Source organism: Pinus tabuliformis, chromosome X, assembly GCF_031772625.1.
Source record: "Pinus tabuliformis cultivar Carrire ecotype Pingquan chromosome X, CPIR1, whole genome shotgun sequence".
In the NCBI taxonomy this organism is placed as follows: domain Eukaryota; kingdom Viridiplantae; phylum Streptophyta; class Pinopsida; order Pinales; family Pinaceae; genus Pinus; species Pinus tabuliformis.
Window position 1 is genome coordinate 764,726,426 of NC_142308.1, and position 23,023 is coordinate 764,749,448.

Here is a 23,023-nt window from a genome sequence, read left to right on the forward strand (position 1 = left end):
GAACAGGTCCTCTACTGTAAAAGTTTAACGAGCCCAGTATAGGAGAAACTCGGCGTTTTTCAATTTTAGAGAGTCTGAAAAAACTAAAGGAGACTCCATGTTGAACTTTTTCGTATATTTGTGTCCCTCAAGCCCGAAAAAGTATAAAATAATACCTGGGGGAACCGCTTGATCTTGCGACCAAGGAGTACTTTCATAATAGTGTCGTTGACCTGAAAAGTAAAAAGTGATCAAGGACACGTCGTTTTATTTCCTTATCGAGTTTGAAACGACAAAAACCCGGCAATCTTTTCTTGATTTTGCGGTCAGAAAAGAGCTAAAAGGGGACCGTCTTTTAATTCCGTTTTAACGAGTGTAAAAGAAACGCTCGGCAATCTTTTCATTTTTTAGGAGTCGGAAAAGGGCTTAAAAGATGACTCTGAGGTTTCACTTTTTCATAAGTTTTAACGAGTTCGAAAAAATGATAAAAATGTACTCAAGGTTTTCACTTTTTCGTAAGTTTTTAATGAGTTCGAAAAAGGGATAAAAATATACTCATATGGCCGACTTTCAATTTAATTTACGAGCAGGAAAAGACGGAAAGAACTCGGCATTTTCATTTGTTTTACGAGAATGAAAAATAGCAAAATAATCTCGGTATTTTCATGAGTTTAACGAGTCTTGAAAATAAGTGAAATTGACTCGAGATAGGTTTCATTTTTACAAAAGCTTGAAACAGATAAAAACTATGCTTCAAATTAGTTTCATTTTTACACAAGCTTGAAACAGAGATAAAACTGTGCTTGATGCCCCCTAAGCATAACTGTTAGAGCGCATGCCCCCCCCAGCTTCATTTCATTCAACCATTTGGATGAAATGAAGGTTTAGTGACGAAATCATTTAAAAGACTCGACCTAAAACTGTAAGAAAATTATGCAAAACACCGAAACAACTAACCTAAATATACAACTTAACATTTACGAGATCTAGTCAATCTCTCGACTCAAGTAGAGGAGGATTTGTTTCATTTTTTAACGAGCTTGACACAGGAAAAGAACTATGCTCGGATTCGGTTTCATGTTTACACAAGCTTGAAACGAAAAACTATGCTTGTTACAAGTTCACATGCCCCCGACATAATGATGCAAATCAAGGTACATGCCCCCCAAGCTTCATTGCATTCAATGAGGTGGATGGAATGAAGCTTTACTTTCAAAACCTTGGAAAGACTCGTGGGAGTTGTTTCATTTTTTAGTGAGCTTGACACAAGACAAGGAACTATGCTCATAACTACTTTCTACAATCTACCTACTTAACCTACCCTTGTTTCATGTTTTAACGAGCTTGACACAAGACAAGGAACTATGCTCAAAAAGTTCGCATGCCCCCAGCATAATGATGCAAAGCGAGGTACATGCCCCCCAGGCTTCATTGCATTCAACCGGCTGGATGAAATGAAGGTTTACTTTCAATATTTAACTTGAAAAGGGAGTTGTTTCATTTTTATGGAGGTTGACACAAGAAAAGAACTATCCTCATACCTGATTCATTTTTTAATGAGGTTGACTCAGTAACAGGAACTGTCCTCAAAATCCTACTTTCTACAATCTACCTACATATCCTAAAATCTACCTGATTCATTTTTTAATGAGGTTGACTCAGTAACAAGAACTATCCTCTTACCTGATTCATTTTTTATCGAGGTTGACTCAGTAACAGGAACTATCCTCGGACACACTGATTCATTTTTTAATGAGGTTGACACAGTAAAAGGAACTTTCCTCACACACACTGATTCATTTTTTAATGAGGTTGACACAGTAAAAGGAACTTTCCTCACACACACTGATTCATTTTTTAATGAGGTTGACACAGTAAAAGGAACTTTCCTCACACACACTGATTCATTTTTTAATGAGGTTGACACAGTAAAAGGAACTTTCCTCACAATCCTACTTTCTAACTATATGACCTAAAAAACTAGCTGATTCATTTTTTAATGAGGTTGACTCAGTAAAAGAACTGTCCTCATGCTAGCCTATTTCATTTTTTAACGAGGTTGATACAGGAAAAAACTATCCTCGTAACATTGATCATGGCTTCCAACTGGAGGAAAGACATGTCAATGGACACACCTTGATCATGGCTTCCAAGAGGTCTTCATCCGAAGGAAGAATACTTCTTGGGAAGGAACACATGTCAAGGGACTCAAAAGGGATAAGAACATCGTGTTCAAGTAATCCCATAGAGTTTTCCATGTCAATTACCGGAGCTAAATCAAAGGAAGATGAGCAAACAGTGAGAGGCTCACTTACATCGGTAACTGAAATCATGGGACCGGTTGCCACATAATTAACTTTAGAATCAGGAACATTTAGGGGTGTCATATTATCGGTAGCTGAAAAAAGACTAGGGAACGAAAGCTGGTCTACAGTCACAATACTGCCATTGTGAGGGAAAGACATCACGCGAAAGAGTGTCGATACGACAGCTTTCATTGCATAAACATAGTCTCGCCCAAGGAGTAAATTGAAATCCAAGGGACCTCGAACTACCATAAGATCAACACAAACAGTTTTACCTTCCAAGGTAATAGAAAACTTAGGAAGGATCCCTAAAGGTTCACTAATTGTTCTGTTAAAAGCTTTCAGATTCTGCGTAATAGGCGCAAGCTGAGGGGAACCCAAAGCTTTCCAAACAGCTGAGGATAAAATACTGACAGAAGCACCTTCATCTACCTGAGTACGATGTATGTCCCTACTACCAGCCTTAACAATGATTTGGAAAGGGATGGAGGAAGGAAGACGAGGTTCTGTCAGTCTATTCCAATCAAAGGAAAAGACCTCAGTACTTGGAGGGGGTTCTGTAGAAACAGGTGAAATGCCCCCCGGCATAGAAGAATCTGATGTAACAAGAAGAACATCAGCGGTATGAAATTGACTCTCGAAAGGGAGAGTGTGATCGACCGAATGTGAAATTGAATCGACCACTTGATCAACTAACGGATCATCAACCTGAGTGACATGAGTTTCACTCTCCAATGGGAGAGTGTGATCGACTGTACTTGAATTTAAATCAATCACTCCGTCAGTTGACGGTAGGTTGGGAGAAAGTTTACGGTAACCAGTTGGAAATTCTTGCTGTGGAACAGTAAGTTTTTCCAACAATGTTGAGGCTTCATCCATGTGAGGGCAAATGTGAGTTTGATGACTCCCTTTGCATAACTTATAAGGAAACCTAACTTTACCCTTTTTCCCAGGAACCTGACTATCACTGGTTGATGGATCAACATAAAGTTGATGAGATTTTTCTGACCATACTTCCAAGACCTTTGGAATTCCAGGACAATTGACAAGGAAGTGGTCACCCTTACAAAGCTTGCAAGGGTATTTGGGTTTACGGTGCATGTCGGAATTTTCCTCAACACAACTAACACTTACAACCATGGTTGGTTGGTTGACTTCTTTCTTATCTTGCTTCTTCTTCCTCTTCTTCTTCTTCCCTTTCTTCTTCTTCTTAGCCTCCTGGTTACTAGCATCAAGGCTTTTACCAGGCGAAGAGGAAGAAATGGAGGAAGAAAAATTAGGCGAAGAAGGTAAACGGTCAACAGAAGGTTGGGGATGTTGAGATGGTGAACTCTGTTGAGGTGAAGCATCCGGTTGAGATGGAACAATTGGAGTATTTTGGGCCAACGAAGTTGAAAATAACCATATCGGTAAACCTATTGTAAATCCAGGTAATGACAAAGTAGCCATATAAGGAGGACCAACATTTCCAAAGTAAGGAAAAGTACTAGGATTCTCATTAGGAGGGGTTCCTAGGTTGATAAATTCCGGAACATTTGCCATTTTATTCAACTTCAGTGAATTTTATTAACAATTTAAAACTAAAATTAACAATTCACAATTCACACCTAACAATTAAAATTCACAATTCACACCTATGGTCTCTAAAAGTAAAAACAAACAAATTAACACGCGCTATCAAATCTAGGAGTCAAACCACACACAAACAGTAAGCTCTCCGGACCGAAAACACTAGTTGGTGATGAATCCCAACCTCGCAGAATTCAGTACAGAAATGGCGGGTGGAACAGTTACCCCGGCAACCTGCTTAATGAATAGACCGGCACAAGTTCCTCCACTTTAACCGTCTCGAAGTGAAGTGAACCCCCCGGAAAATCCAAGTGAGTATAACCGACGTCTGCTCCAGGTACAGTGGGACCTTCCCTCCACCGTCACCTCGGTAGAACCCTAAAGATTATGGTCACTAAAGTCACCAACAGTAACAAATACACCTGGGGGAACAGTCTAAACTCCGACAGCACGCAAGGGCAGAGTAGCAAGCTCAATCCCCTTACCGGCTCCTTGACAACAATCCAAGGTTTACCGATAAGTGACCCCTGGCTCCTCGACAATGGTTAATCTGAGGTTTACCGTTTGTAATACGTACTGTCTGGCGTCGTTCCCAACGAGGGGGGAATGATCCCCTCACTGGTTCGGACACGAGCTCGTGCTTCTCCTTTAAGAGGAGCTTTCCAGAGTGCAATTGAAACAATTGGATTTATTCTACTCAAGATAAACTATCTGTTTGGTTTTGTAGTCTTGGAGAGTTAAGTACTCACCTACTCCAAGACCCTAGCCTAAGCTATGTTGGTGTTTCAGAGCCCTAGAAATGTAAAAATTACTAGATGAATTTTAATTAAGCGCTGTGTTATTAAGGCTGTTATTACTCAAAGGGGTAAATGGAGATGAAACCAATGGTGTTATGACCCGACTCAACTGAATGCAATCGAATATGATAATGTAATCTTTCCAATTCGATGAATCCTAACTAAAGTAAGGAGAGAGTTTCCATTCACTTCCGACAATGCAAAAAATTGATGCACTAATTTTATCAAGAAAAACTAATGCAAATCAATTCCAAACCATTTTTTATTTTTATTTTTGTGTAAATTCAAATCAAAGAAAGCTGATCTAAATCTACAATAGATTTTTCAGAATGTAAACTATGCAATTGTAATCTAAGCACAATTCACTCGAAAAGTATGCAAATGTAATCTATGCACATTCTTCAATAATATTCTGAAAATGAGAATTCTAATTGTGCAAATGTGATCTATGCAAAAGAATTCTCAAACACAAGACGATTCTAATGTGATCTAAGAACCAATCAAGTGCAAATTGAGAAAATTGGGTGAGAGTTCCAAAGATCAAAACATAAAAACACTCAAAGGCGATTAACACTCATACACAATTTAGCCCCCCCCGGCGAATGAGGGGGAAATTTTTTTGCAAAAACAAAAGCAAAAAGATGCAAAATTGTGAAAAGACTGAGACAAACCTCCAAGTAATGATCAAAGGAAACCAAATCAAGAATTTCTCAAAAAGAGACTCAAAACACCCAATTGATGAAAGCTAAGAGCAGGAACAAGCTTAGGTGAAGATTCTGGACAAGGGACTAATGAATCTGGGCAGAAAAAACTAAGAAAAAACAAAATCTAAGAGCAAAAAAGGCAAAAAATGGAATTTTCTCAAATTTTGGCAAGGGACGCAGGCAACCCGTTAGCAAGGTGCGGGCCCGCTCTGTGCACGCAGCAAAAGTGCGTCCAGGGACGCACTGTGCAGCACTCAGAGGGAGCGTCCGTCTGAAAAACTCAAGAAAAACCAAAATAAAACTAATCCTAAGCTAACCCACCCAGAGACAGAATCACAGAGCCAAAACCAGAAAAATAAAAATGATTTTCTCAGAGCAAAGTTCACATAAAGGAAAAGACTTTTCTCATCAATGGAATCTATCCCCAGCGGAGTCGCCAATTTGTCACACGGAATCTGTCAAGGGTGCGGACACGACTGACCTTCCTAGAAGTCTAAGACATTCTAATGACAAACAAGACAAAATGGAGTGATCTTTCTCTAAATACACCTTTTACAACATGAAAACTACAAGTGTTTAGGCTTACCTTATTCCAAAACGCTGTTGTTGAAGTCCGTTCTTGACGATCCGGATGAGCTCCTCCTTCAAGTCAATTCCTGCAACCACAAACAATCAAACAATTACCAAGCACTTGCATTTCATATAATAAAACATATATTCAACATGCAGACCAAGGAACACATGAAATAACTCATTAACACAAGCTATTGAGAAAAATAAACCAGTTTGTATTAATAACGAAACAAAGAAACTCTTACAACCTGGCCTTGGTGTTGTGCAAGTTCCTCCCAGGGTCCATCAAGGGTTTTCCTCTACTTCGACAAAGCTCACCCTCTCCCAAGTAGAATCAAGTGAAGACAATCTCTCCTCACAAAGGCTCTAATGGAAGACCTAAATCCTGCAGCATTTACCCAAAGAAAATGTATAGCTCCAACCTCCTCTCCTTCTGGCTCAATGCCTTTATTTATAGTGCTGTAAAGAGGTTATTCAGGTCCACTATCAATGGGATCATCCCCCTCTTTGGGTGGGATAGCTCCCTTATTGATGGGATAAGTTCCCCCTTAATAGAGATACATGAACCAACTGGAGGCGCATCCATTTCATCAAACCGACCTCTAGAATGTTCTAGAAGTAACCACAAGTAACTTTTTCAAGATAAAACTCGCGCATTTTGCCTTTTACAGAGGGACGCACCTGTCCCTTAACATACAGAGCGTCCATGGACGCAGATTTTGTGAACATGGTCAGCGTCCCCGCAGGTAAGGCTAGAGAGAACCTGCGACCCCAGAGATAAACATAGTTTTTACAAGACTTTCTCTCTTCTTTGAGTTTGAGATGGATAACAGAGGCATGAGACTTGCCTAAGAGGGTAGCATGACTGTTGATTTGAGCCATACTAACTGTAAGTAGTCAAGGTGACATTTTTTAGTGTAACAACTGTTAGCCTCCTTCTTCCCTTTTTCAGGTTCTGTCACACCTGAATCACTGTTTCTAGAATCCAAGTGGATCGTTTTGGTGTAATGAGTCTGGGTCTTCTTGGACTTTCTACTTGCAAAAGAAGGTACAATATGAGAAGAGTTTTTAGATTTTTTAGTTATTCATCGACCCTTATTGGGCTTCAGACCCCTACCTTTCTTAGGCATTCATTTTAAAAATCAAATCCAAAAGAACAAAATTCAAACCTTGTAAATAAAAGAATATGTCAATTGCTGCAAAGAATAAAAAATCAACACTTGTAAAATCCTTAAAACAATAGAAGCATACTGCAGGAAAAAATAATAGCAGACTTACCCCTATTGTAGAAAATGGAAATTTATTACCAATTTCAAATCACCTCCACGACAACAGCGCCAAAATGTTGGGTGCAGGAATTGCGATTAGGCAGAATCCAACACTTAATTGTCAACCTAGGGGTTTTGTGAACCTAGAGGTGAAGCACAGGAAATGCCAAAAATGATATGTACTTTTCCTATCTCTATTCCTACTTCCTTAATTACAACCTTACAAAATCGAAAAGAAAAGATCACCTGACAATTTACACCAAATAAATTCAAGTGTTGGAATGTGAAAGAAAGTAGTTTTGTAGAGAAATAAATGAAAGGAACTTTCAAACTCTTGTAAGCAATCCTGAATAATTGAAATGGAAATCTATGTATATATTCAGTATATTTGTATGTCAAATTAATAATTGGACCCTTGAAGATGTCCGACTTCTCTATAGATCTTTCTCCTTGCACTAAGTTGTTATTCATGTACTCTTACAATATTCTTGCACTAGTTCTGGAAAAACGTTTATATGCTGGAAGTATATTTTACACTTGTACTGAAGAGTTATGTTCTCATGTAGGGGCTCTAAGCCTAAGGACTAGAGCACTATGTTCCTGTATCAGGATATCGATTCCTATACCAAAATAGAGATTCCTGCACCAAGTTTTCAAATTTCTTTCATAAAAGAATAAAGAGTGTGTTAACTTAAGGAAAGAATTTGCAAAGGTGAACAGAACTTTGAAATAACTTCCACAAGCAGAAATATGCTTCAACCCAACTTAACTTCAAAATAAGAATTAACTTCTAAAGTCAAAGCACACTTTTCTTCAATCAAGGAACTCCTTCATGCAACTAAAGAAATCATCTAATTGTGATAGCAGGCTTTATCCCTGTAATTGTTATTCACACAAATCTGATCTGCCTTTCTAACCTTGTTAATTCAGAAAGGTTCACTTTGAAATAATTAAATATGAATTTCAATCCTTCCTTTAAAAGAATAAAGTGTAGGTATACATTAACGCATTATAACGACATCCATTCTTTAATTACCAAAGAATATTTAATTCAGGATATCAAGAATACTTCTAAAAGATGAACACTCGCTTGCAGAAATGCATCAAGACTCTTATGACAGAAAAGAATGAAAGACTTTTACTGTAATGAACCAAAGAAATCGACTTGCAAAACTATAAATGCACTAGTGTAGGAATAACGTGCTTGCACGATCTAGGCAGAAATAATACTAAGCTTTGAAGAGAAGAAATTACAAAAGGGTAAGATCAAACTTAGTTAAGCATGCACACCATGGATCCATCACACAATGGTTATAAATGAAATCGAACATGAACTTTGTGAAAGAATGAAAGCATCTATTTAATTCACACCTTGCATTAAAACGAAATCAACACACCTTTAACGAGAAAGGAGAATGTGAGGGAGAATGAGCTGGGTTGGTTGGGCCCTAGCCAACCAACTCATTTCCCTGTTTAGGAAACTTGGAAATTTAGCTCTCAACAATGCATCAACACAGAAGTAAAACACACGACTGAAATAACATGGCGTAGTCCCTTCATATTAAATTTCAGAATCAGTAAATGTACATGGTGAAATCAAATCCAACCCAGAATGAGGGCGATACCAACAAAATTATAAAATACCATAGTTATAGTAGCATTGATATCACGATCGCTTACTACCATTTTCTATCTAAATCCTACTTTATATACATCCCTTCAGGCCTACAATCATAACCAAATTACATTCAGTGTTACAATCTAAGCCTTTCAGTTGTAACAAAATAACAACAATATTACATGCTAAGCCTTTCGGATGTAACAAAATGCTAAACTTGAGAATTCGGCCGGCAACCTAATCTCTATCATATCCCTGACTTATCTCCGCTCCGATCCCAACTTGATATGACTGATTTTGAACGAGGTTTCTGCATTAGGTAGTGAGTTGTCACAGAAGTTTAGGATTCGCCAGCAGTGCAAGAATCCTACCTGCACTTGACCATGCTAAAGAAATGATTAATACGTTGCTTACCAAATACTTTAGGAAATAAAATATTAGTTGCAAGGAATATTAAAGGTATAAAATCTAAAAAAATAATTAATTAAGCACATTTGTAACCCTTAAATATGAAATATAAAGCTAGTGCAGGAAAAGGCACGATTCTTGGAATAGTGCAGGAATAAGGAGGTTGCGAGGTTAAAACAAAGGTCTAAGGTTATGATTTTGAAGTAGGAAAGGGGTTAAAAATGAAGCAATTTAGCCTACCAACATAAAAGGAAGATAAGCAAATATTTTATTATTTTCCATTAAAATAATAATTCATTATTATTTAAGAAAATGTGTATAATATAACTTTTATTAAATAAATATATCAAACTTAAATAATTAAACATTTTAATTTTATGTATCCACTTAATAAGTTTTAAACCACACACACACACACACACACACACACACACACAGATATATATATATATATATATATATATATATATATATATATATATATATATATATATATATATATATATATAGTGTGTGTGTGTGTGTGTGTGTGTGTGTGTGTTAAAAATAATATATAAATATTAAAAACATTTTAAAGACTACATTTCTTATGTGAGATGTTGTTGTTGCTTTTTTTAATTACTTTACAAGACTGAAGAAAAAATAACCATCATTTGTCTGGTAGAGAATATGATTACTCTTATCATTTGCATATCATTAATACTATCTTCAGGAGAATTTCAAGAGAAAGCATGGTCCATGAATCAACAACTTGATCCAATGATGAAGCCATCCTCTTGGATATTTTCATCACATTTTCATCTTATCGATTATTATGCTATTCAAAATTAAAGACAAGGACACATTGTTACATAATAATGAAAGATGTAATGTTGTTATTCAATAAAGGGCTAAGAGAATTCCTAAATGATGTAATATCACTATCTAGATATAAAACACTTGACTGTTAAGGTCAATATCCCTATACTACATCATTACAAGTGTGATTATTCTTAATGCCTTGAAATGTTAAGTCAAAACTCTCTAATCATTATCCTACCAATTAAAAGAATCAATCCATAGGTAACCTCTAAACCATCAATCCCTAACCTGTCAAAACCTATCCCCTTAATCCTTAACACCTTAACCACATTTCTCCTAATAAAGTCGTGAAACCCCTAACCCTTAAGCCCTTAATCCCTAAACCCTTCACCAATAACCTCTTACCCCCTAAACTATTAACACCTAACCCAACCTAACCTCTTAATCACTAACCCTAAATCCCCAATTTACAAAAAAAAAACTACAATATAAAGACATATAATGAATAACTTACCAAGGGATGATATTCATATCTGCCTTCAATGTGTCCAAATTATCTACAATGTTGTTTAGTAGTTTTTATTAAAAGTATCCTCCTATTGTATCCCCTACATTTCTTACAAGGGAAATACAATTTTCCATCACCTATTTTTCCTTACCAAACTTTCAATTTGATTATATTAAAAAATCAACAACAATTTAACTATCTTTCCTCGAAAAAAGCCTGTATTTTCATTCATTTAAAAAATGACCAAAAATATATTCTACGTATGCACTCTTTTGTGCATTCCTAGGAAACTACCATGTTCACATGAGAGGAAAAATGTAAAATAGAATCATAACTGCAAAACAGAGCAACCCAAATATAATAGTAATTTGTACCCCGACAACAACAAAATTATCCCAATGTTATGCCTTAAGCACCAATAAATATAGTAGCTACTCCAAAAATGAAATGAAACATAAAAGACATATATAAAGTAGTCCTGGCAGATAAATATATACAATAGAAAACAAGACTGGAAAAATAAACCAAGATCCTCCAGAATAGGTTCCTCAATAAAAGGACGATGGTAATACTGTCATGGAGCCTACCCTCTAAATTTTGTCACTTTCCAAAGCCCTCGATCCAAATGCAAGCCTTCTTTAGAAATCCTATCAACAATCTTATTACATTCCCTATAAACATGATTAATAGTCATAGAAACCAAATTAACTTTTAAATGAAATATATCAACAAGTATGAGAGAAAGAGAAATTGTGTGGCGGGATTAAGCAAAATTAACTTAATTGAACACAAAAAGATATTCCCCAAAAATATGAATTCGGTCACAACCTTTCTTAATAGCAAAGGAAATCAAATATTTGCACACCAGCAGTTCTTGCCAATTATTTGTTCCCTTCCCAATGCCCATACTAATGTGAAAGAAAACTTGTTTAGATAGATGTAGAATGAACCCCCACCACAAAGCACCTCATCATCCGATGAAGAAACACTAGAAAATCACCAAGGTAGTTTGCAATCCGAATTTTCCACCAGGATCTCCAAAAATTTGACCCTTGAATGAGTTTGTGGGTAATGGTCGAAAATAGCCAAGTAGTTAGCCGTGATTCGAACAAGAGAGGAAAGAGCGGCCTTAAAAATGGCCCAATTACAATCTAACCAGATGCCCTAAGCAATAATTATGGGAAATTTTTTTAACATATGTCTCCTTGTTAACAATCCAATCATTCCAAATATTGACGAAAGAGCCACCCTCACATCTGCAAAACTCCCCCAAAACATTGCTACAGGTCGAACATACCTATCTTGTAAACGCACATTAAGAAAAAAGATGAAAAATAGTCTCAGTGTCATTCTGACACAAGCTGCACTAGCCTAGACCGATCTTATGTCATTGTTGCATAATATCCTAGGTGGGAACTTTACCCATGAGAATACACTAGAATATTTTATTTTTATTTTTGAAGAACATTTGGAAGGCCAAAGCACCCACCACCACCAAACTGGATACACCTCTTGTGCATTGATATTTAAGTGAATATAACCAACTATGAGAGTGTATACACAATTTGAATTACTTAACCAAATAAGGGCATCCTCTTCATCTGAGAGTTGAATATGTTTTGTATGAAGTGCATCTAAAAATTGAGCCCAATCCCTAGGAAGAACTCCTACAATTCCAAGGCTAGTAGACAACCACCACTCCTGACACCAAAAGGAAGTATGTGTTGGGTCAATAATGTGGGACAATATAGTGTAACCATGCTCTCAAATCCATATTATCAGATCTGGAGAAAGAATGTATTTTTTACCACTACCAACCCAAGGATCCATGCCCAACCATACTTTAGAGCCTGATCCAATTTTCCAGTCAAACCCACAGAGATCACCTCAAAGGAATTTAAAATATCTCTCCAAACCACTGAAATATTGGATCTTGAATGCTAAGGAATACAAATCCATTCATCCACTAAATACAAATATAAATAATTTTGGGAGTTTACCTTGGTCCATAGTCTATATGAGTCAATGAGTCTCCAACCACATTTTGCTGCCAGTGCCTTCGATAATAGGAAAATATTTTTTAAACCTTAGCCTCGCAAGAGTTTTGGCACCACAATGTGAGACCACTTGACTCATGGGAGCACAAATTCTTCCCAAGACCCCCCCAAAGGAATTTAAAGCAATGAAAATGTGCTTGTTCCAACACTCCTTTGGGGATCCAAGTTAATGGCATCCAATAAACAGTACCAGCTTCCATAAATAACTTGACCAGAACTAGTCAGCCTGCAAAAGATAACCATTTGAAGCTCCAACATTTTAATCATCTCCCTAACTTAGAGATTAACCATCTCCAATATTATTTCCTATAATTGTTTGGCTTTAAATGGAAGCCCGATAATTTTAGACCTTGTTAGATAGGCTCGATCTTGAAAGGAAATATTGTACTAATTCGATGGATGACCAGATCACTAGGATTGAAGATACAGGCCAAGCACTTATTATCATTGATGACCATCCCTGTAGCCTTACAAAAAAGACTAAGAATCTTCTATAGAGTAACCAAGTCACAAATCGTGCCCATGGAGAAAATAAGGATATCATCCACAAATAATAGATGGGCGATGGATAGAAGATGAGAAACAAATATACCCTCAAAAGAACCCCTTCCTTTTTCCTCTAACAATATCCAACTTAAACCTTCCGCAATAAGGAGGAATAATAAAGGTGAAAGTAGATAACCTTGTTGGAGTCCCCTTTGGGAGGAGAAGAAGGAAGAGGCTAAGAAATTAATAAGGATTGCAAAGCACACAATCATAACATAATTTATAATCTAGTTGATGAATGGAACATGAAACCCCACATGAGTCAGCAATAGACGTAAGAAGAGCCAATTTACTATGTCATATGCATTTGAAAGATCTAGTTTTAAGACCAACCCTTTCAATTTCAGAGTTATTAAATTGTGGAGGAATTCCAATGCAACCCTAATATCTTGGTGGATTTTCCTACCCTCCAGAAAAACAAATTATTCCCAAGAGATGTTTCTAGATAGAATAGGCTTTAGTCTCCTAGAAATCACTTTTGTGATGAATTTGTACACACAATTGCAAAGAGAAATAAGACGAAAGTCCTCAAATAAAGTCATATTTTCCACCTTTGGAAGTAAAGCAATGAAAGTAGAATTGAAATTAGGATGTAGATGACTCCCCACCCTGGCTTCATTAACCTCCCAGAGAATATCTGGACCTAATTGATCATAATAGGTAATAAAGAATTCCATAACCCAGCCATCCAGACCTGGACTTTTATCTTTTTTGAAAACTAGCAAGGACATCCTTCAATTCACCCTTTGAAACCACATCCATCAAATATGGATTATCATCCCCTTTAGCAAAGATTGGAAAGTATTGAGCGACCTGGATCACCTCAAAAATATTAGTACCGATTAGTTTAGTATAGATAGATTGGAAGTGTTTTGAACCCAATAAATATATACTTTTAAAGGAAGATACTAGAACACCCCCCAGACTCAACATACTCCTAATGGTATTTGTAAACTTCCTCCCTTTTGCATAAGTATGAAATAATTTTGTGTTCTCGCCCCCATAGTCCAGCCAAATAGCTTGACTTTTTAGTCTCTAGGTGGCCTCCTTAGAGTCCAAAAGTGCCTTATGTTGTGAGAAAAGTTGGATGAAAAGATCATGGGAAAGAAGATTGGGAGCACCTTCTCCAGTGGAAGAGGAAAGATGCTCAATATGTAGTTCAATATATCTCAGAATAGAGTCATCCAAATGACAATTAGAAACCCACTCCTTTGTCAACATTTTAATGTTTATTAGGCTTTATAGAAAATGTGTTGCCATAGATATTCCAGCGCCCTCGGAGAAAGGACGCCAATTATATTTAAAGAGATCAGAAAACCCCAAATCTAGATTCTAGTGTGAGTTCATCTTAAAAGGACTAGCCGACTTCTATGAAACATTCAGGATTTCAAAGAAAATCAAGAAATGGTTAGAGATACCCCTAGATCCCACCCACTGTCGAAACAAAGAGAAATGTTGAAGTAATGTTTCAACAACAACAAATATCTCAATGCGCTTTGCCACAAAATCCTCCCCCAGTCACATGCTCCTCTAAGTTGGTGTGATAAGCTCAGGCACCAAATAGATGATATTTCTAGAAAATAAATTATTTGAGAAAAAATCATCCACGGGATCAACTCATGCTCGAGCTCCCCAGGATTCCATCTCCCCAATTGAAAATTTTATATAAACCCCCCAAAATCAAGTTTTCCTTCAATAGTAAGGATTTATTGAACACCTCATTCCAGAAAGATACCTTTTCTACATGAGGACCATAAATGTCAACTAAGGAAATTGTAGTATTCAGCTCCAATAGAACTCCCCACCACCATCCCATTGGAAAAACTCAAACATTTTTCCATGTTGAACTTCCTAGTATTCCACCCTACCTCCAATCCACTTGATCGACCATAGACATCATCGGCAATGAACTACCAAAGGGAAAAATAGATTCCACGTAAGAAGAAATAGTTAACCCTTCTCCAAGGGTTTCCTAAAGAAAAATTAAATCAAAGCACTCAATATGAAACAATCGACGAAGAGCAAGTTTTTTAGGTTCACTTGCCAAGCCTCTACAATTGAATGAGAGAAATATCATTAGGGAGAATTTTGTAGGGGGGGAAATGTCCTAAGTTCCCCATCTATGGATGACTGACGACCCACAACCATCTCCTCACAAGCCTTAACTTTGTCTTTTGATAAATTTGATTTACAACCTTGCCCCTTGGATTTTTCAACAGAGACAAGGAATAATCCAAGCCCACCTGACAAGCCCTCTATCATCAATACAATGAGTGTGGATCTAAGATTGTGTAAAATACCCCACACTGGAAAAACCTAAGGAAATAGAGGCCCTAGGATAACTGTATCTTGAAATAGGAAGAGGAATTGGACAAAATACTTTTGCAGTGGGAAAGGTTGCGACCAACTTCAAAGACCCTTTCAACCCAATCTCATAAGAAGCATCCAAATCATCTAGACCAAGTACAATTAAAGAAGTAACAAGCAATGAAACAAGATGAAGAGGATGAGAAGTACTCATGGACAGAGGAGGAGACATTGAAATATAGGTTGAAGAAGATGAAACCACCTTCGAACTAGAAGAGTCTGAAAAAATGGGGTCGGTGTACATATCACTCAGGGCCACCAATCCCAAAGACACCTTAGGTTCACTCTCCAGGCCATCCTCTGATAATCTATCCGCATCCATATCACCATCAGCCTCCATTCGTTTCTTTTTTGTATTCAGTGCCAAGCCCCCAACCTGTTGAAATGGAAGGTTAAGTCTTAGGCTAAATGCCCATATTTGTGACACTGGTAGCAGTGGAAAGGAAATCCTTTATAGTCCACCAACTGTATTTGATCCCATTCTTGACCAATTTTTATAGCCTCTTACAATTTCTTGTGAAAATATAGACTAACCAGAATACATGCCACAGACAAATCCCTTAATTCCTCAAATGAGTAATCTTCTTTGAGGAAGCCGCCAATGTTATTTCCCAGATTTACAAAGCTTTGAGGGTTCTGCATATGTGTTGGTAAACTCGATAAATGAACCCATACCAGAACCACATCACTCCTTTCATGGATAGCATCAAAGGTAGGAGCCCAAAATTTGAAAATAATAGGAGCAGAGTTGATAGACCAAATAACTAGCAACCTGCACAACTGCCTCATCGGTTTTGAAGATTAGTTGGAAGCATTTGGTTGTGCCAAGTAGTAAGAGACTCTTACTAAATTTACACCCTCTAGCCCCGCCGACCAAGGATTTATCTGCAAGCTCAACCACTTTAGCAATTTCAACATCTATACCTAAACATAAGTTATAAGGGACTGCTACAACTTCACCCTTCAAAACCCTAGTCTTTTTCCTCTACTCATTTGGAGCTCTACGCTCAGCGAAATTTTGAAAGGGATGACTTGCTACATCCACATTACCCCCAGTTGGTCTCGACCCAAACTTATTATATGCATTCATGGCCCCAATACCTGGCCCAAGAGAAGTAATAACACACACCTCTCTTGTTTGAATCAGATTTACATGTGGATTTGAAAATGCCTCCAAAATGCCCAACAAACCCCTGCCTGTTGAACAAGCTAACAAGGAGATAAATTACCCATCACATGAAGGAAGAGTAGGACCCGAAATTGTTAAACTGGTCAAAATAGGACCAAGAATGAATGGAGGCCCAAAACCCATGGAAGGTAGCATTGGGGAAGAGAGACCACTTGCACAATTTCCCGAAGGAAAAGGCCCAATAGAGTAATTAGCCTGAGAAAGAACCAATGATGTAAGGGCGATACTCTTTGGAAAAATGGGAACTCTAATTGACAAATGATACTCCAGCCACGCCATACCAGATAAGTCCAAAAAACCTCTCTCAAGACTACCCTCTGCCTGGCTACTACTATCCTTGTGATCTGTGAAAGCCCTCAGACTCACAAAATAGGAACCCGTGTACGATGTAACCATATCGTAATCCACATACTCAGTATCCTCCATGACAACTACCATAGTTGCTAGCTCAGCACTAGGAATGAGACACAAAACCACGAATGAAACCCATGGAATCGACAAGGAAATCTCCAAAGAAACCCTTACCTTGAAATACCTCCAGTCGCAAAACCCATCATTCAATAACTAGAAACAAAAGGTCTAGACAAAGTAATAGTATAATTCCCCCTCTATAGTAGGGGAACCCACACCAAGAAAATGACAGATACCCAAAGGCCCTAGTAAAAAATTATGCCAAAAAAAACATTGACGACCTTGAGGTCCTCGCCTAACATTTCCCCTGTAACCCATCATGAGGCTGACCTGATAAGGAGAAAAAACCAAGGTGAAAGTAAACTAGGGTTTTGTCGCCATTGCTCCATCGTTTGAACAAAAAAATGTTGACCACAATTTAACTATTTGTAATGCAATTAATAAATTATTTTTGACCAAAAAATAATGTGCACACACACACACACATATTCCATCGGATTTTAAGACATCCACAGATTATGGAGAGATGTTGTATAACAATAACAAAAATTGAGCTCGTCCAATGTTAATATTCTAACATTGCTATGGTTGACCTAGTAAAATATTGGAAATCAAACGAATTTCGCATACACGTTATGTATTCGACGTAATAAAAATGTGTCAAATATCTGACGAACCTATCGAATATCTGACACATTTATGCATTTTGTAGGATATCTAATGATATTTGGGGGTTTTTTTAAACATACAAAAATTCCAAATAAAATTCTATAGTATGACTAATTTTTCAGCGCTATCGAAGTAAAGCATTGATTTTTCCACCCATATGTAGTAGTGGGTAAATATCCATGGATACGAATCTTATTCCATGAATTTTCAAATGTATATGTGTTTAACTTATATATTCATCTTGTTCCATGTTTTTTCAAATGTATGTATGTTTACTTTATATATTAATATTTTTCCATGATTTTTCAAATGTTTAATTTATTTGGTTGTGTTAATATTATTAGTTTTGAACGTTATAAATGGATTAAAATATATGGTAATGTCATTGATACGAGAAAATATTGGAAAAATTAATTAAAAAATTAGAGATATAGATATAAAAATTTAAATAAAGAAGGAAGCAAATTAACATAAAAGAAAATCATTTTTAATTAAAATTATTTTTATAAATATGATTAGAAAATAAATTATATATATATAATTTCAAGAATATGTAAAATTTACATAAAAATGGTAGAACATACCTCTTTTAATATAATATTGCAACAAACTTATAAATAATTTAACATTGTGCTAAATTCATTATTAAAATTAAAAATAATTATTAACAAAACAACATATATACCTTATCACCTGTCATTAATATAGTTTTTTTTATTGATTAAGATTTCTGTAAAAAAAAAATTATAGATCATCGTTTAACCTCAACCATATCATAGTCTGCCACAAGGGAAACCAGAACTGTTGATAATGTTCTACGTTTTATCAGTCAAAACCATCCTATAATAAACTAACTTGTAGTGCAAGTTTGCTGACATGTCCTAGTTAAGATATACCAAATTTCAAGTGTCAATTATCGCTAGCTACGTAGTTTCTTAAAGAAACTATTCTACTGAAATTAAAAAACATAAGACGAGAGGCTAGAAGAAGCATCAATTATCTGAGGAAGTGAATGGGGTTGGATCTTGGGTGCTTGTGCATGCTGGAGATGAAGGATTGAGAGTGCATGGTAGATGGTCCTCTATGTGGGATAAATGAGCATCCAGGCTAACAAGATAGAACCATTGGTGGCATTGGAATAGTTAAATTTCATTAAAACAAGACATAATGTCATTGTGGTCGCTGTGCTTTTCCTTCAAGGCTATGACCATGAGCATATTCATTTGCTAATTGAGGGTAATGGAATTGAGATATTGGCTCCATCATCCCCTGGTATGACCAAGGCTGGGAACCTAGTTGGAAACTTCGTCTTGGATGTCAGAATTAGAGTAAGCTAGGTGGTCATTTTTAGTTAAGGCTTCTAACTGGTGAATTCCATATTGTATTTCAGGAGGGGTGGAGGAATGGAATATGATTGCAATGTTTTAAGCTTGACATTGATCTTGAGGTTGACCTTTAGGGCCTCGACGTACAAACCATTGATGAGATCAAATTCGCTAGTAGGGCATGGTACTTAGAGATAAGGAAGGTCCGATAAAGACATCCCATGTAGAGAGGAAAATTAATGAAATAGGAAGATAGGGTCCAAGAGAGCATTAGCTGAAATTTAACACATTTTTTTTTAAAGGTTTAGAAATTACATCAACGAGTTATGAAAAAGGATGAAAAAACAATGAGAATCTTTGGGGTAGGGTCCAACAACCATAAATTCTCAAGCACATCAATGAAAGTACACACCACTAAGTCACCCTATAGATCATAAACTAGAGTCCACCATGCAAAACTAGCAAATTGAGAATGTTGTAGAAATTAGACATAGAAAAAAATACCCCACAATTGTCTGCCCACCAAGCATGGAGATGTTGTGGATGAAGCTCGATTCCTTTTCAAACACTTCTCCTTTTGCCTCTATCCCCTAATATCACTACTTTCGATGTCCAATAATTCACTTCCTCGGCTACTATCGCCTTGCTCCATGCTTGAAAGATCAACACTAGGTGCATGTAATGAAGGTTGGCCTTTAGGTAACCAAGACATTTGTCTAACTGAACTTCCACAGAGCCAACACTATGGGGAATATATCCCACCTATAGCGAGAGTGTGCCATTGGGATTGTGTTGTAAAGTGTAACTAGGTTCGGTATTCATAATGACATGTAATTATGATTTTATGTAAATGATGAAAAGAAGAAAATAAAATTATTATTATGCCTTACTTCATGGGTTTCATGAGCAAGAGGTTTTATTGTAAATGGTTCCCATTGAGAGCCTTTAGGATTTGTCATAAAATTCATATAGAGTCAATGTTATGTATGAAGAATGTATGTGAGTCAATAGCATTGTCAAATAACCCTCCAACAACAAGCACAAGTCCTCATCTTCATGTCGGCTTCAAGATAAAGTAACAAAATCATGTCAGCTTCTCGTTATGGAGACACACCTATTCATATATTCATGTTAGCTTAATATTATGGACATACTACTATATATATGGACCTATATCTATTCCACAATCAGATATTGTTGGACATCTCTCTGAGATTTTCAGATGGACATGACAGAAATAAATTCATATCTCTAGTATAGAGACAAGTTCAGATGGAAGGGACAATGAGGAAGGTATGAAGGGACAATAAGGTTATTTTTAAGGTTGATCACAATCAACATAATTTCATATCTCTCTCTAATTTCGGATAGATACATTACAGTGACAAGAAAATAAACAAGTTCAGATTACAATGACAAGGGTTTCTTATATTCAGTGCCACATAAGAGGAAGGTCACAAGTGTGTGAAAATATCTCATTATTGTTACAAGGAAAAAGGTCTAGGTGGTATCTTAAAAGGAAAAAAATGATGGTTTAGTAGTATTTCTTTAGGATTCAGTGTTAATCCTGAAGGAGAAGTTTGGTATCCTTTACAAACATAGTGATCACAATTGGGTGTCATCACATATGGTGTGAATTCCGAAGTAGAAGGAACCAAGAGAGATTAATTGAGAAGATGGAAGAGGACATGTGTCTTGGCATTGGAATCTCTTTAAGATAAATTTGTGTGGTTTTTCCTCTCAAAGAGTGAGAGGTTTTGGCCCTGGATGATAGCCTACATTCTCTGTCTCTTGTCTATTTATGTTCATCCATTGGTAATTGTTTGATGAAGAAGAAAACTAATAACTTAAGAAGCTAGAAGATCCTAATCTAATGAAGTAAAAGTCACTCACAAGGAGTTACTAATGAAGAGAAATCACCTAATTCATGATGTCCTAGATTTCTCAACATGGTTTAAGAGCTAAGGTGCTAAATTCAAGAAGAGGCATCTAATCAAGAAGACACGCAAAGATAGAGTTTCAAGGAAGGATCAAAGTGAGACAAAAGATATCAAGCAAGAGATAAAAAACCTAGAAGAATTTTCGGGTTCATCATTCATCCATAACCAAAGAAGTGGAAGCTCTTCAAAAGACTAAGGAAGGCTAGGTCAAAAGAACATTGTCATAATCTTTAGGAAGGCTCATAAAAACAAGCTCTCTCTCATTATTTCAAGGAATAGTCTTCTACTATCAACATCAAAATCAAGATTAAGGAGGAAGCAAGTGGAAGAAGAAACATTCACTCAAGTAATTATATGACTTCATATGAAGCTACCAAATGTATTTTTGCAACGAAAGCAACAAACTAGTTTGGGCTTCAAATTCCCTTGTAGGAAGAAAAGAAAAAACTAAACCTTGTTAAGAATGAAGTCATGGATCACATCAAGGGATCAATAGCCCAACCTCTCAAAGAAGATACTCAAGCACTTGATAAATACATGAAATGGGAAGTGAGGACCCAAAGGATTCTCATAGAATCCATCAAAGCTCATCCCATATGTATCAAAATTAGACACATCAAAAGAAATATATGACAAAATGGTAGAGTTATTTTCCATAAGTACTAGAGAAGTTATCTCTCTAAGGCAAGAACTCTATAAATTCAAGATTTCAAGATAAGAAGGAATAGCCTCATATTTTATGAGGATTTCAAAAATAAGAGATCAACTCCATAATTTGGGTGAAATAATGTCTCACAAAGAAATTACCATTGTAGTATTGAATGCACTACCAGAGGAATGGGGCAACTTCACTTCAAGTATTTATGGGATTAAAGTAGCCACCCCTTTCCAAGATCTATGGTCATTATATAAAATCGAAGAAACCAAACTGAAGAAAAAAATGATGTGGGATCGAATGAGTAGAATCAAGAATATGTTGTGATGTCAAAATGAAAAGGGAATTTTGGAAAATTTGGTTCTCAAAATAAATGGAATAACATGGCTAAGGTGCAATGCTTTGGTTGTCAAGAATATGGGCACTATGGAAGAGATTGTCCTAAAATTAAAAGGAACAATAAAAACGAAGAAGAAGACCATATTACTAAAGAAGTGGAAGAAACTAAAATGAAGAAGCCTAAGAAGGAGTATGTGAGAGATCTCTACTATGACTAAGATGATATCCTTGTATTGTGTAAAGTATAGGTAGGAAGCTTTTTAAATAAGATAGGATGTGTTGTCCTTTGAGATAACCTAAGGTCAATTGTCTATGCCAAAGCATCTAAATTATTTTGTTTGATGTTAATGGTTGGATGACCAATGAATTGCTTTTAAACAGGTGCTTTAAACTTAGACCGATTTGTTGGAAATAATACTGAGAGGGCGGGGGGGTGAATCAGTATTATCAAGTCAATAATTTTTCATTTCCATAATCAGATTCATATACGCTACTTCAGTTAATGGAAATTGTGTGTATACGCAACTGTGTTTAAGGCAACTAGCATATATCCTGCAAATTTATGATTCAATTAATTCATCAAATATTGATCTTTAATCAATGCATCAGAACCATATAAACAGTTACCAGGTGCAGTAAAAACAGAACAGAAAATCACACACAAGGACACAAGATATAAGCTGGAAACCCAATGTGGGTGAAAACCACCTACTGCAATCGTCTCTATCTTCTTTTTAATAAGAAACTTCTTTTTACAATTTTTTACTGGTGCAGCCTTATACCAATACGCAATCTTCTACCTACAGAAGGCCACAACCTTCTCTCGTTCTCCAGTTTCTCCTAGAAGGGACCTACAACCCCCTAGCTCTTGTACTAGCTGATATGTTTACTAGTACATAGGTTCCGGACTACAGAAGGCTACAACCTTCTCTTTTCTTCCAGGGACCACGTTTCATAAATTTTCAGACTAGATCCATCAATAACATAATTCAAT